This window comes from Candoia aspera, chromosome 3, assembly GCF_035149785.1.
Source record: "Candoia aspera isolate rCanAsp1 chromosome 3, rCanAsp1.hap2, whole genome shotgun sequence".
Taxonomy (NCBI): Eukaryota; Metazoa; Chordata; class Lepidosauria; order Squamata; family Boidae; genus Candoia; species Candoia aspera.
This window is the reverse complement of record NC_086155.1, coordinates 124,423,050-124,437,862: the sequence shown is the minus strand read 5'-3', so window position 1 is coordinate 124,437,862 and position 14,813 is coordinate 124,423,050.

Genomic DNA, 14,813 nt, shown 5'->3' with positions numbered 1-14,813 from the left:
GGAGATTTTTAGGTGCAAATACTAATACTAGTTAATAGCAAGGGGGGGAAGCAATATATGTAAAAAGTTTAAACTAGTGAGCAACACAATGTTACACATTTAAACTAACAACAAGTCAGGAAGAGATAGTGGGAAACTCATCAAATGATAATAGCTAACCCAATTAAAACTTTCAATGTGTGAAGGCCTTGGAATGTCCGGGATGTCTCAAGATAAGAATGTCTATTAACACATGTAAAATAAGGGTGAGGGTCCAGGGGATGAGGCGGTCGGAAGATTGTGCGTCTGAGACCCCCAATCAATGGGAGATCAGGCTAGGGAAAAGGTGACGGGCAAAGGGATGACCTATAGATTGTGAACCCACCTATCTCGGGGCAGGAAAGAGCAACCAAAGAATGTATATAAGGGTCCGAACAAAGGAAAAGGGTGTGGCATCTCTCCTTTCGATCAGACTCTGTGTAGCCTGGTCGAGGTGCCCACCGCGCTTTGCAAACCGCTCAATAAAGTAAGTTCCTTTTCAGAACTCTCTGGTCCAGTTTTCGTGATTTTTATATCCAACATATGTATGTGCTAGAAGCAAACCTAGGTCTAGCAATGCAGGTTTGGCAGCCGGTGATGGTCACCTTAAATGGGTTGGTGTGGGGTGGGAAGGAGGGAGACATCTCCCTAGCTGTGTTTTCATCTCTTCTTTGTAAAGGTCACACAGGCAAGTGTTTGGGCCTGGTGAGAAATACTGTGTAAGGAGCCAGTTTGGTCTAGTGGTTAAGGCACCAGGCTAGAAACCAGGAGACTGAGAGTTCTAGTCCCGCCTTAGGCATGAAAGCCAGCTGGGTGACCTTGGGCCAGTCACTCCCTCTCAGCCCAACTCACCTCACAGGGTTGTTGTTGTGGGGAAAATAGGAGGAGGAAGGAGTATTAGGTATGTTGACCGCCTAGAGTTATTTATAAAATAATAAAGGCAGGATAGAAAATAAATAAAAAAATAAAATAAATATGCACACATGTTCATATGCAGTACATTGCTCCAAGTTGCTCTGACTTTTACACTTCTGTAGTGTAGGCAATTTTCCAGAAGATTTGTCATATGAAAATCAAAGAGTGGATTTAGGATTAAAAGTTTACCTGGTGGTCAGTTTAAATTCCATTACTGAGAGGAAGAAATGAAGAATTCTCAAGTGAACAGAAGCAGGAAATTCAAACACTTCTAACAGAGCGAATGGCCATATCAGGATTCACACATGTAAGCTAAGTAATACTGAACTGTAAATAGTGTTGTGTCATGTGGCTTTATTTTACCTAATCCATAAAAACTATTCATTCATACAGGGAAGGAGTTTTGTATACTCCTTTTTGATATGGTTACAAGGGAAGTAATGTTTTTTTCCCTACTACTGGTCATTTATGGTACTGAGCCTCATTACATATTACAGAAAGCAAGAGGCAGAATTTGAAGCATAATTCACATGCATAATAAGCAGAAGGAAGGTTATCAATGGATTAAAGGTATTTTTAAAAAATGAATGTGCACGAAAATGCCAAGTCTTCAGTAAAAAAATATTTTTGGTTGTACAACTGCATTTATTTTTATTTTATTTATTTATTTATTTGAATTTATTAGCCACCCAACTCCAATGGACTGCATAATTTTATTTATTTATTTATTCATCAAATTCTGCCACCGCCCATCTCCCCCCAAAGGAGGGAATAAATTTGAGGGGTAAAAAAACTGTAAAACTCAGTGTCTCTTGCTCTATTTTAAAAACCTTTTAAAAGATTAACAGCCCTTTTAAAAATGTGTTGAAATTAGCACCATCTGAAAGTTATCTGCAATTAAAAGTTCTCCTTTTATGATACACATGAAAACAGGCATACTGTCTTTGGCTACTAAAAAAAACAACAAAAAAACATATAGTCCATTCTGAAATATTTAAAAAATAGATGATCAATTATAATTCTGGAGAAAATACACTGCTGCCCAATTTTTAGCAATAAGAATTACAGAACTGAAATTGCTGGCTAGAGAATTATACTGAATGAGGTTAAGCAAATATAAAATGCTCAAAGAGTTAATATGAAATTTAGATGCTTCTCATTATGCCAAGTGTGAACAAAGGATGCGAATGTATGTTAATTGCTTGTACTTAATGCATATATGTTTCAAGTTCTCCCATGTGTAATCTCTGAATTATTAGATTTCAATGAGGAAAGTTCATGTCCTTTCCCTCCTAACAAATCAACTATCTGTATTTCAGGGAGTAGCTGTAGGAGACACATACAAATCTCTGCTTAAGCCTTCCTAGGATCTTAATTTTCTCTTAATTAGTTGGACTGCATGTTGTTGTTTATTGGATAAATGGACAATGGACCAAGTCCTGCAGTCTGTGGGCTACATACAGCCCACAGCTGAATTTAATATGATTGATGGTCTTGGTCATAAGAAAGCTTTGCTTAGGCTCCCAAATCCTCTTTCCTTTGTTTATACTCTCCTCTCCTCAGCTTAGGATCTATAAAAGTTCTACAGAGCTTCTTGTCTACCTTGAAAAAATAGTATGAAGATGGAATAGGAATGAGATGAAATATTCATAAATTTAATGCATAAAAGGAAGTCGATGTACATATCATAGCATGTCTGAAAAGGTTTTGTTTGTTTGTTTATTTTAAACATTTCTACGGCCACCCAACTCAACCAATGTGACTCTGGGTGGCTTAGAAAAAAATGCAACAAATTTAATGAAAAAAAAAATAGCGATCATCAGTAACACCATCATCAAATCAGGAGGAGAGTTTTACTTGTTTAATTACAAGTAAATGAACCTCTAACTTAAAAACTGTGTGTAAGGAATAATGTTACACAAGCATTCATCAAACCTATAGAGCATAATGGTGATATTTATGCTTTTGGGGGGGGCAGCTTTCTGTTGTCTAGAACAATTTGGAAGAGCTCCATTTTCATGCTGCTAACATCCCTATCAGAGAGACAAAGGGTACAGAATGTGTTACTCTTTTTATTCTTGAGTATTCTTCTGACTTTAAATGATAACACCTTTTTTGGTCTTTTAGATACACTAACCAAAGAATGCCATTTCTAGCAAAATTGTCCTAGGTCCTTTGGGCAAAATGATGCAATATACCTCTCCATTTACATTGAATCTAAGAGAAGCACACTTTTCTTTGACACACATAACTTTCGTTTCTCCACCCTCTCACACATGCATTTTGTTTCTCCCATATAGAAAACTTTTTCCATTTGTTCCTCTTCCACACAGAGAAATAGAGGAATTTCTGGCTATTTTACTACGACTACAGTACCAGATGTCAGCTGAAAGGAATCTAAATGAGGTTTCTGTATCTCTTTGCTGCCATCTAGTGGTAGATATGGTAGCCCTTGATTCCAAATCATGTCCCATATGAGATGTTGGAAGAGACTTTCTTGCTCTGGTCCACAGTGGACATGCAGTTCAGCATGCAGGAAGAGAACAACACAGTTCTCCTCCAGTCCTCAGCAATGGCTGGCTGCTGGGGCTGAATGGTTTTCTCTGTTGGGGCTCACTGATACATCCCTGTAACTGCCATTCCTTAAGGACAATTATTTGTTTGTTAGTCTTATATTCTGCCTTTCATTCAGGAATTGGAAGTGGTCATCTGTTTTGTCCTCATTACATGTTCTCATGACGTAGCATTCATTTGATCCCCATCTCATATCTGAGGCCATTTAGCTTCACATTTCTCTGATCCAATTTTAAAGAAGTGTTTCCCATCTTCTCCCAACACCACCCTGCTATATACATGATTTGTGTTGCCTCAGTAGGAACCATGGTAACAACACAGCAGGAGCTCAGATCTGCCTAGCACCTGTTGGCCACAGTCAGATGCTGTGGGCACACCCCCTCCCCTGTTGGCAACTCTTCTCTATTTCCACTGTGGCTTGGACAGTGAAAAGGATCAGACTCTGGGTATCTGATGCACCGTACTGGCCAGGCATTATATGGGCTTTTTAGCTATGTGCACAGCAGAGCAGCACTGGTTGAGGCAGGTTGACAGCCCCCCAGCAGATGTTTTACACAGCGAGTGGACAAGCAAAAGATCAAGAAGGAGTAATTACACCAAGCAAGAAGGACAGAAAAGGTGAAAGAGAGGTGAGGGAGGCAGAAAAGGCGAGCAAGCAAGCGAGCAAGGCAAATGAGCAAGACAGTGTGAGAGAAACACAAATGAGAGTGACGGAGCCACAGTGATAGAGCGGGTGATGAAGGGGCAAGGGGAGGAATGAAGGAGTGAGAGTGGGTGATGAAGTTGGTGTGATCAAAGCACAGAAAGCAACAGAGTCAGAGGTGAGAGAGCCAGCAACGGAGGGAGTAATGGAGCAAGCCAAATGGCAGCAAGTGATGGAGCAAGAAAGGTGCAAGAGCATGATGGAGCAGGTAGTAGAGTAAGAGAAAGTGACACAGCAGGAGATGGAATTAGTGATGGACAGATGAGCAAGAGTTGTTGAGCCAGCAAGAGAAACAAACCAGTGAAAAGGACAAGCCAGCAAGCATGCAAGAGACAGATGAGTGAGCAAAAGGCTGACTGAGCACAACAGGCAAGAGAGAGAGATGGGGAGGCACAGAGAAGCAGAAACCCTCCACCTCCCCATCCACTATGGATCAGGCACTGGCAGATCCTAAACCTACTGGTCAAATCTCACTTCCTCCCCCACCTTCATCCCCACCCCTCCTAACATTATGGAGAGCAATAGGTAAGTTCCCCCCTGCCCCACTGTCAGGAAATCCACCAATCACTTCCCTTAAATTGTTCCATATCAACACTGTCAAGATACACTATTTGTCCTTGTTACTGAGGCCAAACACAAACCAGCTTTTTAGGACTGAGCAAATCATGCCGGTATACATCGTGCTGCCTTGTAGACTGGAGGAAAGCACATTAAACTGGTTGTGTGGATGCGTCCTCAGTTTCTGCCGTCGGAGCACAGCACGGGAGACTAGTAGGGTATCAACAGCAAAAACTGTTGTTGCAGCAGGCGGAGCATGAGGAAGATGGAGGCACTGACATGGGAGGGAGGGAGAGCCCCCATTTTTCTGAAGTCCAGTGCTGCAGCATATAACATGACCTCCCCAAACCAGGCCTGAATAAGGAGAACTAAAAAAAGATGCTTTAGATCCACATGTTTTTCAAAACAGGCCATGGAATGAAGCAGGACAGAAGGCTTGAGGAGGTTGCCTCAGAAAAATAACCAGAAAGCTGCTCTTAGCATAGGCATCTGCAAGGGGGAACAAGGGATGAAATGTGGGACCCAAAGGAAAGCATGAACCCAATGGAATGCTTGTTACCTATTTTTCAAATGTCTTTATCTTATAAAAAATGAGTAGAAGGAACCCTATCTATCTATATAGTCTAGAAAGGGTTTTCTAAACTGTTCTCTGGAGGCCTAGGTTCTGTGAGCATGTGATGGGGTTCTGGGAGAGAGGGGGCGGGGAGTCATTTGCGCACAATCAGGAACATCCATAGTGGAAAGTACAGAACTTGTTCTCCCATGAAAAACCATCGAGGTTGCCATTTTGCAGATCAGGGGTTCTGGATTTTTTTTTTAACTGACAGATTTTCTGGCTTGAAAAAGTCTGAAACCCCTGGTCTAGATTTAATGGGAAGTTTAAGGAGTGAATTAATCTTAAACAGATATTATATGGACCTTAATTTTTCTTAATTTCTTCTTGCTGTGGTTGCTTAGCTTACTTTAATCACTGTAATGCAAGCCTTTTTTCACTGTTCAATCAACGGTGTATCTTTTTTCCTGTTTGTTATAATTCATCAATTAAAAAAAAGGAAAATAATGAATCATGATTATATCACCACACAAACACTGTGGTTTACATACTTGTGTCAGAGGTCAGAATGCAAGCACATAATCACATGTATGTGACAATCACTGTGCACTTTGTCACTTTGGCATCACTGTGGATTGTTAACAATGCCACTGGCCTTCAATTTTCAGAAATTAAAAAAGAGGTCCAGATTTTAACAAAGTAGTATTTACATTCACATTAAGGTAAGATGATGCTTGGCCTCCTTGCAGTAGGCAATCGTTTAATTTTATATAATGAATTTCAGAAGATTGTCTAACTAGTGAAAAAAGCAAAAGGTAGCCAAATTCAAGCATCAAGCTCATTTGTTACATTTTTCTCTGACAAGTAATTGACCACTGAAGCCTAAAGGATTAACCAATGTTAGCTGACAAAGTAATGATCTCTGTGACCTCTCTATGACTGCAGGAAATAAGGCCATCAATTCAGATTTACCCTCAGTTGGAAAGTGGCAGATTGCTGCCTTCTTTTAACTTGTAAAGAAATTAAATTTCAACTGAGGTGAACTAGGAATCTAGAGTGACTGAGCAATGAACTCTTGGATCTTTAATCCACAATTTCCTCCAGTGCCAAATCAATGCTGGTATTTATTATACAGACAGAAAAGATGGCCAAGATAAGGGTTGTTTTTTTTAAGGTATAGAAATGACATTTACTTCCAGCAATGCTAGATTAGCTCTAGCTGAAATGTCTGGGAGGCCAACAGGAATTGTGATGAAGCTTATCTGAACTTTAGGCAGCAATATCCTTTAAATCAGCCTTGTTCAACCTTTTGACCCTGGAGGAACCCTTGAAATATTTTTCAGGCCTTGGGGAACCCCTGTGCATTCAGGCTCAAATATAGGCCAGAAGTTACAAAATTATTATATTCGTTTCATGGGTAGGCCTGTATATATGCATTAACAGTGTTCTTAAACTAAAAATAAAGGATGAAACTTACCTCTTTAATGTGAAGTTGCCCGAATTTGAACCAAATTTTTAAATACATCATGATCTGCCAGGGAATCCCTAGTGACCTCTCGCAGAACCCTAGGGTTCCACGGAACCCTGGTTAAGAAACCCTGTTCTAAAGCATCTAAAAATGGCAACTCTGCTCATACAATCCATGAACAAATAAAGATTACTTTACTAGCCAAATCATTTCTCTTCAGAAACAAAAAGCTCAACATATCTCAAAAGCCGTGTCCTGTAAATGACAAAATACTTACAGAGTTTACTTTAATAATGCAACTGCCCCCATGTATCTGACAATGGCCAATATAAGTTCACAGCAATTGTGGTTGCTTGCTTTTTTACAGTTTTTATTGCTTTGTGAGCTGTCCAGGATTTTGGCTCATACAGGTAGTCCTTGACTTACAACCATTCATTTAGCAACTGTTCAAAGTTATGACAGTGCTGAATGAAGGGATTTATGACCTGTGCCCAAAGTTATGGCCGTTGCAGAGCCCTCAAGGTCACATGATCAAAATTTGAGCCCTCGGAAGCCCACCTGCACTTATGACCGCAGGGGCACTTCAACTCCCCCCACCTGCCTATCTCCCCCCCATCTGTGCCCTTTTGGCCCCCTGTCACACTGTCCTCCACCACCCCAGCTAATCATTGCTGTCTTCTTGCTTCCACTGCTGACAAGTTGTGCCCAGCCTGGCTGCTGAGCCAGGCTGGGGCTGGGGTTCTTGCTGAAAAAAAAAAAAAAAAGAGCCAAAAGCAGCCCCAGAGCTGTGGCATGCCAAAAAGCCCCTTTGCAAAAAGTAACTGGGCGGGGCTGGGCTTAGTGTTCCAAAATAAAAAAAGCCCAAAGCAGCCCCTTTGCAAAGAGTTCCTTAAAGCCCAGCCCCACCCAGGAGCCCCATCAGCAGTAGGAGTAAAAAGATGGTGAAGGTCAGCTGGGGCACTGGAGTGCAGGACAGCAGGAGTCTCGGAGTGCAGGTAGCAAGGGTGACTGTGGCTGGGAATGGGCTAGGGTGGCTGCAGCTTCCCAGGGTGTGGCAAGCAGCCCCAGAGCTGCATCGTTCTGGGGCTGCTTGCCACCCACAAGGCAGGGTACAGGGCAGCAAAAGGGCAGAGATGGGAGGGACATATGCGGGTGGGGAAGTTGGAGGTAGTCCCTTACCTTAATGAGGCTCAGGGCTAGAAGGGACAAAGCCCAGAAAGACTTGAATTGGGGTGAGTACTCGCTTAACGACCCATGATTCTCAGTTAACAATGGCAACAGGGAGTGCTGGGATTGCAGTCACATGACATCTCTCTTTATGACTGCATCACTTAGCAATGGAAATTCCGGTTCCAATTGTGGTTGTAAGTCAACGACTACCTGTAATACGACTAGTAAATTAATAACTTGTGAACCTTACCAACTGTCATGCCCAGCCCAAGAACAACAAAGAGTCAGTCCATTCAAACTCCAGTTCTTTATTTGTTCACACCATATAGACAGAATCTTTCCAGACTAAAGCTACTCTACCTAACCTAAGGGGAAATAACCTGGGAAGGCTCTAGGGCGGGGCTAGTCTGAACCTCTTAGTTTTCCCACCCTCATTTCCTGGACTGTGTGTCCTCTTATCTTGTCCTTCTCCCTCCTTCCTGAGAACCAGCGGCACCCCTGAAATCCACCACACCAACAAATGAATCGAATTTAATTTAACTCTACAATTATCATCTCAGTTATGTATGGTGAATACAGCCTATGAAAAGATTTAAAGACTTAAAATAAAAATTACTTATCTATGAAAAGCAACATAAAATATAGTATGTTCTATTTGCATATCTTTTGAGAGGAACTTTATATAGTATTTCATAAATAGATGGCACTCAAGGTGGTTATTTAGAAAAAAATTAAATAATGTACTAAACACAACAATAAATTGAAAATGCACATACCATACAACATGAATAAGTAGAAAAAAGTAATCAACATGTTCCCAGGTTCCTCAGTCAAAATTCACTTACATTGCGCTTCTCCAAGAACTTAAATCATATATCTAAATAGAATAAATATATTAAAAAGCTTTTCCCTCCCTTTTAAAAAAGCATATGACATACAGCTGGGACTTCAACTTCCAGACAGCTGTAATCAATAAACCACCCAGAATAATATGAAGATGGCCAAGATACCCAGCTATTATTAAATGTCAGTGTTGTTACAGTCTGTTTTCTTATGCAAAAATATCTGAGTACTTTCACATTCTGGTCACTGAGAAACAGTTAATATTATAAGTCCTCCTCACAGCTTGCTTAGCTCATCTATGTATAATATAGTTGTCTCACTGTTGCTGATTGGCAACACGAGACCTGGAAGTAAAATATGGAGAATTATACCATATGTCAGTTGATACATAGCATATTTTCCCTAAACATTATCAATTCCACTGGCAACCAGACCAATACATTATTTCAAATAATGGGGGGGGGGGAGTCAGGACAGAATATCTCTTGCTAAAAAGGGATAATTTTACAAACCATGGTTTTACATGTTATAACTGTCAGCCTATACATTCTTTTTAATTTTTTAAATCTATTCATTTATTTTAAGATTCAGTCATGGAACATATGCAATCAATTTGTTATACTGAAGATTGTGCCTTCCTCCTCCATCCACCACAATCCTCTCCATTCTACTAGTATAGATCAACCTACAGATTCCAGACCAATTTGCAAAGTAAGCAAATACAAAAACAGCTATATCCAGAAGAGTTCTTACAGACCACAGTACTGCAAATACAAGCAAGAGAAGTGAGTCATACAATGTATGGAAAAAAGGGCTGGATCAATGCATTTCAATGCCTGTGGCAGATAATACAATACACTACTGCTGATGGCAACATTTTAAAGGTCCTAGAGTTACTCCTCAGAATGTCCTGCAGTGCATCTTGGAAAGTACAAGCTAAAAACACTCCAGTTTTTACTATGAATAGCATTCATCCTGATAATCACAGCAACCAAAGGACAATGTGTATTAGAGCCCTAATATATCTTTCACATAGATCATTCAGTTTGAAAATCTCTGCGTATATCTGACTTTCATCCATGGCAGCTTGGAAGCACCACCCATTTTCTTGTTGTTGGAACACCATACAATCTGTTTGCATTCTCATCCTCATCATCACCATCACCATCATCATCTTGCTTTTAATTATTGAATACAAAAAAACAAAGAGAAAGCAATACAAAAATATTAAGCAATACAAAAATAACGAAAAAAGAGTAAGAAACAAAGAAACAAATACACCCAGGACATATTCTCTCTCACACAAACACACAAGTTCTATTAAAGCATTTCAATGAACCATAGCCATATCTCATTATTAGAGCGAGGATTTCTATGACATGTCATATTTTTTCTGGAACCTTTATTTGAATTTGTACGTAAGTTAAAACATGTTTTAGAGTAATCTGGTGAGAATTAGATACTTTTTATTTTCCCTGAAAAGTCATATTTTGACTTTTTAAAGGTGTTATGTCATATTTCTGCTTAATTTTGTAACAAACATCATATTTGGGTCATATTTTGGTCATTGGCAACCCTTCTGATAAGCCAGCATGTTTGAGCCAGCAAAGAAAGTGAAATTTGCCTTTTTTCCTCCTTATTCGCTCCTCAACTCAGGGAGGTGTGTGTGTGTGTGTGTGTGTGTGAGAGAGAGAGAGAGAGAGAGAGAGAAGTGGGAACAAAGGCTTCTCCCCTGACCAGGCCTGAAAAAAAGGTGAGAATTTGCCTGTTGTTTTCTTTTTTATTTGCTCCCCAACTCAGGGCTGTGTGTGTGTGTGTGTGTGTGTGTTGTGTAAGAGAGAGAGAGCAACCTTTTTTAAAATGACTTCAGCAGGCAGAGGCTGACCAGGCATGAAAAAAAAGAGTGAGAATTTGCCTTTTTTTTCCTTTTCCTTTTTCTCATTTGCTCCCCAAATCAGGTATGTGTGTGTTTGAGGTGGTGGAGTCACATGAGAGCTGCAATCTGATTTCAACATGCCTAAAAGTAGATGTTCAGTGAGTGTGAAATTACAGCATCTTGTTCAAGAATTTGGGGAGCAGATTTTCAGTAGCGATGGTGATATTTTGTTTTGTAAATTGTGTGAAGTTAAGGTATTGGCCCAAAAGCGTTTTAATATTCAACAACATTGTGACACTGCAAAACACAAGAGTTGTTTAGCAAGATTTACCTTCGCTGAGAACAGGCAATGTCTCCTTTTCGAGAGAGCTTCTTTAACTGCTGGTTCATCAAATACCCAGTCAGAATTTTGTAAGGATCTCTGTACAATGATCTCTGTACTTCAAATATTCCCTTAAGGAAATTAGGTAGTGGTAGCCTCAGGCATTTTTTGGAGAAGTACACCAGTCACCCAATTCCAAATGAATCAACTGTAAGGAAAAATTACATCTCTGCCTGCTATGAAGATGAGTTAGAAAAGATAAGATCTGCTGTTGACAACAATAAGATATGGGTTTCAATAGATGAAACAAGTGATGTAAACGGAAGATATGTAGCCAATGTTATTATTGGCACTCTGAAATGTGACAAGCCTGGTGAAGTATTTCTTCTAACATGTGAAGCTCTACAAAAAGTAAACAATTCCATGATAGCTATGCTCTTTGACGATTGTATGAAACTACTCTGGCCGGATGGTGTAAAAAGGGGAAATATCTTTCTCTTTGTAACAGATGCCGCTCCATACATGACTAAAGCAGCCAAGGGACTTAAACTTCTTTATCCAAAAATGATCCATATCATGCTTTGCACATGGTTTACACAGAGTGGCCAAAGAGATTTGAAGCAACTATCCTGATGTTGATAAGATAATTTCAAATCAGAAAAAAGAAGTTCATTAACGCTCTACTTCGAGTACAAAAGTTCAAAGAAATTGCTTCTACTCTGGCTCTCTCTCCCCAACCTGTCGTGACATGTTGGGGGACTTGGCTGGATGCAGCTATGTATTATTTCACAAATTATGCTTCCTTGCAGTGGATAGTTAAAGAATTTGACTGTTGTAAATCTTCCTCCATCAAGATTGTGCAAGTTTCCTTTTCTGAAACCTTGGCTGGAAACTTAGTATATATAGGATCTAACTTCAGTGGATTATCAAGAGCAATCACCCATCTTGAAACTGTAGGAATGGAACTTAGTGATGCATTAAACATTGTAAAGCAAACTGAGAGTGATTTAAAGCAAGCAAAGGGGAAAGTGCTGAAAAAATTAGTGATAAACTGCAAAAAGTGCTGCAATCTAATCTCGGTTATTCAACACTTTGCAAAATAAGTAACGTTCTAAATGGACTCAAAGCAAAATTTGAAGACTTCGAGCCAGAATTTTCTCCAGATGAGTTTGTTTTTTCAAATTTGTTTTTTCCAAATTTGTGATGTTGAACAGAGTTTCTCCAGATACAAGAACATACTGGTGGACAACAGAAGCAGTTTTGAGTTTGATAACCTCATGATGCACATGGTCATCCAATGCAATTCTGCTGTTAATGAAAACTAATCCAGGGATGACCATTTTACTCTCAAAATGTTCATTTGATTCCCTCAATACTAGCACTTCTGCACTGGAAGTGAAGAACAAACCTTTTAATTTATGTGTATGTGTGTGTAAACACAGAATTGTAAAAATTGGTGCTAATTTCAGAAAAATTGTAAAGTCATATTTTTGCTTTAAAAGTCATATTTTTGGTTTAATTGGTCATATTTAAATAGTTTTAAGGTCATAAATGCTTGCATATTTCTAACATGTTTAGGTCATAGAAATCCTCACTCTACTCATTATATTCATCCAGCTAATATATGCTAGTAAATGATTTGTTGCTACTCACTAATAATGTCAACTCTGCAGAGCACTGAGTAGTTGGGGCTATATATTGATGTTTTCACTACTGAAAACTAAGTCTTTTAGCTATAAGTAGAGCATGGAGAATTCACTTTCCTTGTCCGGATGTGAACTTCCATGCAATAGGAATATGGTTTAGAAGAATATTAGCATCTGTAAATATTAAATTTATTTATTTATTTATTTATTTATTTATTTATCTATCAAATTTGTCACCACCCATCTCCTCCGACCGGAGGGACTCTCTTCTCAAAGTTGAGTTAATACATGTAATAACTTCCTCCCCAAATAGAACAATTATAGGACTCTACTGTATATAAGCATGTTTGAATAAAGCATTAATCTCTTTACATCTGCATTGTTGACTAAGTCTACCTTGGGATTTTGAAAGTCTAAGGTAAATATTAAATTGAATTGAATGGAAATTTATGAATGAAACTAATTGTATTTGTTGTGAAATTGCTGGAGTCCTATGAGTCAGTAAGGATTAATGAGATTTGGTTTCATTTTTCCAGAAGCTTTGGAAAAATCTGAAATAGTTATGCAGCCATGAAGAAACAAAAGACTGAACAGGAAGTATGATGTCAGCTACTTTCAGTATGGTTTGTCAAAGGAAGGAACTAACTGAGTGCCTGTTCCACTTTATGACAAATACAGAGAGTCATTGTTGAACTGTGTAATGAAATCTGGCAATTTTAGAAGGTATCTGTAGACAAAGAATGCTTATCTCAAGAACAGACCTACTGAGTACTATTAACAACTTAAACCAGCAATAAAACTCAGCAGAAAGATACAGTGTGTTTGCTTTGGCAAAGAGTAACATTAGTATATTCCATCTATACTTTTTAATTTACTTGCAGATTGTTAAATGTAAAAAGCAAATACAACAGGAGAGACACTGATAAAGCCAACAATATCAGATGCTCACAGAGGATTTTGAGATTAAGAAGTAAATACAATAGCCAAAACTCTTTGTTCAATTATGTGGCAAATTAAAACATGTTTTGTGATGGTGAAGCTAAATCTATTATCCTGTTGATAAAATGTAAGCTGTTTGTGCTTCGTACTGATGAATCAACATATTTATTTATTTATATTTCAAATTTCGTCACCGCCCATCTCACTCAGAGAGTGACTCTGGGCAGTTTACAATAAAACCATATATTTCAAACAATGTAATTCTGACAGGATTTTTTCAATAACCAGAGGCATTTGCAAGAGAGGGGTCAAGATGGTGGTTGTGACTATGTAATCAAAGCCCTGCTCCTTTTTAGTGCATTGCATGCATGACACAAATAAAAAAGCACGGGGCATCATTTTCAAGGTTATGGACCCCATCTTGACTTTTTTTATTCCTCCCCCGATACCCCCATTATTATCTCAGTGAGGAGAAAGTGCTCAAAAATGTATTCATGATTCACAGACTGCCTTCACTGCATGCTTAGAGTCTCTCAACACTGCCCAGCCTCTGCCCAAGTTTAGAGGTTTTTGCATTATTGATTAATAGTTTCCATAGAATTAACTGGACTGGAAAAGTGTTCTTGCTTTCTATATTAATGGTGGTACTGCTGCTATATAGGCATATATAGTAGTAGGGCTGAGGCAAAGTATTGCAAGCGCTGATTTATGAATTATATACTGTGTGATCTATTGTGAAATCCCTGCATAAGAACAGATGACTCCTGAATTGTTTGATGTGTAATCTAAATGAAAAAAAATTGGTTAACCTTTCTAAAGCCAATCACTGAACCGCCAAATCTTTGAAGCACTTTGTGAAGACACAACTGTCACATGACAAAGTGCTATTCAGAAACTTCAAGTTGATACGAAAAATTAAGCATTTAATAATCACTGAATTATGTTTCAATCATATTGAAATTAGCATGAGTATACACATAACATTTGGGCTTCTGGATGAAGTTAATTGCATCTCATCTTCCAAATAGGATAGAAAATTTCAAAAATAAATCAGCCTCTTGGAAGAAAAGGTTTGATGAAGGAATATTTCATAAATGTTGTTGCTTTGCAAATTTACCAGGGAACATCAAATGTGATCATTTGTTAATTATTTCAGATTATCTGTACACATTTCTGATTTGATTTAATTAATATTTTTCATCTGCAGGCAATCAGGTTGAATATTTGT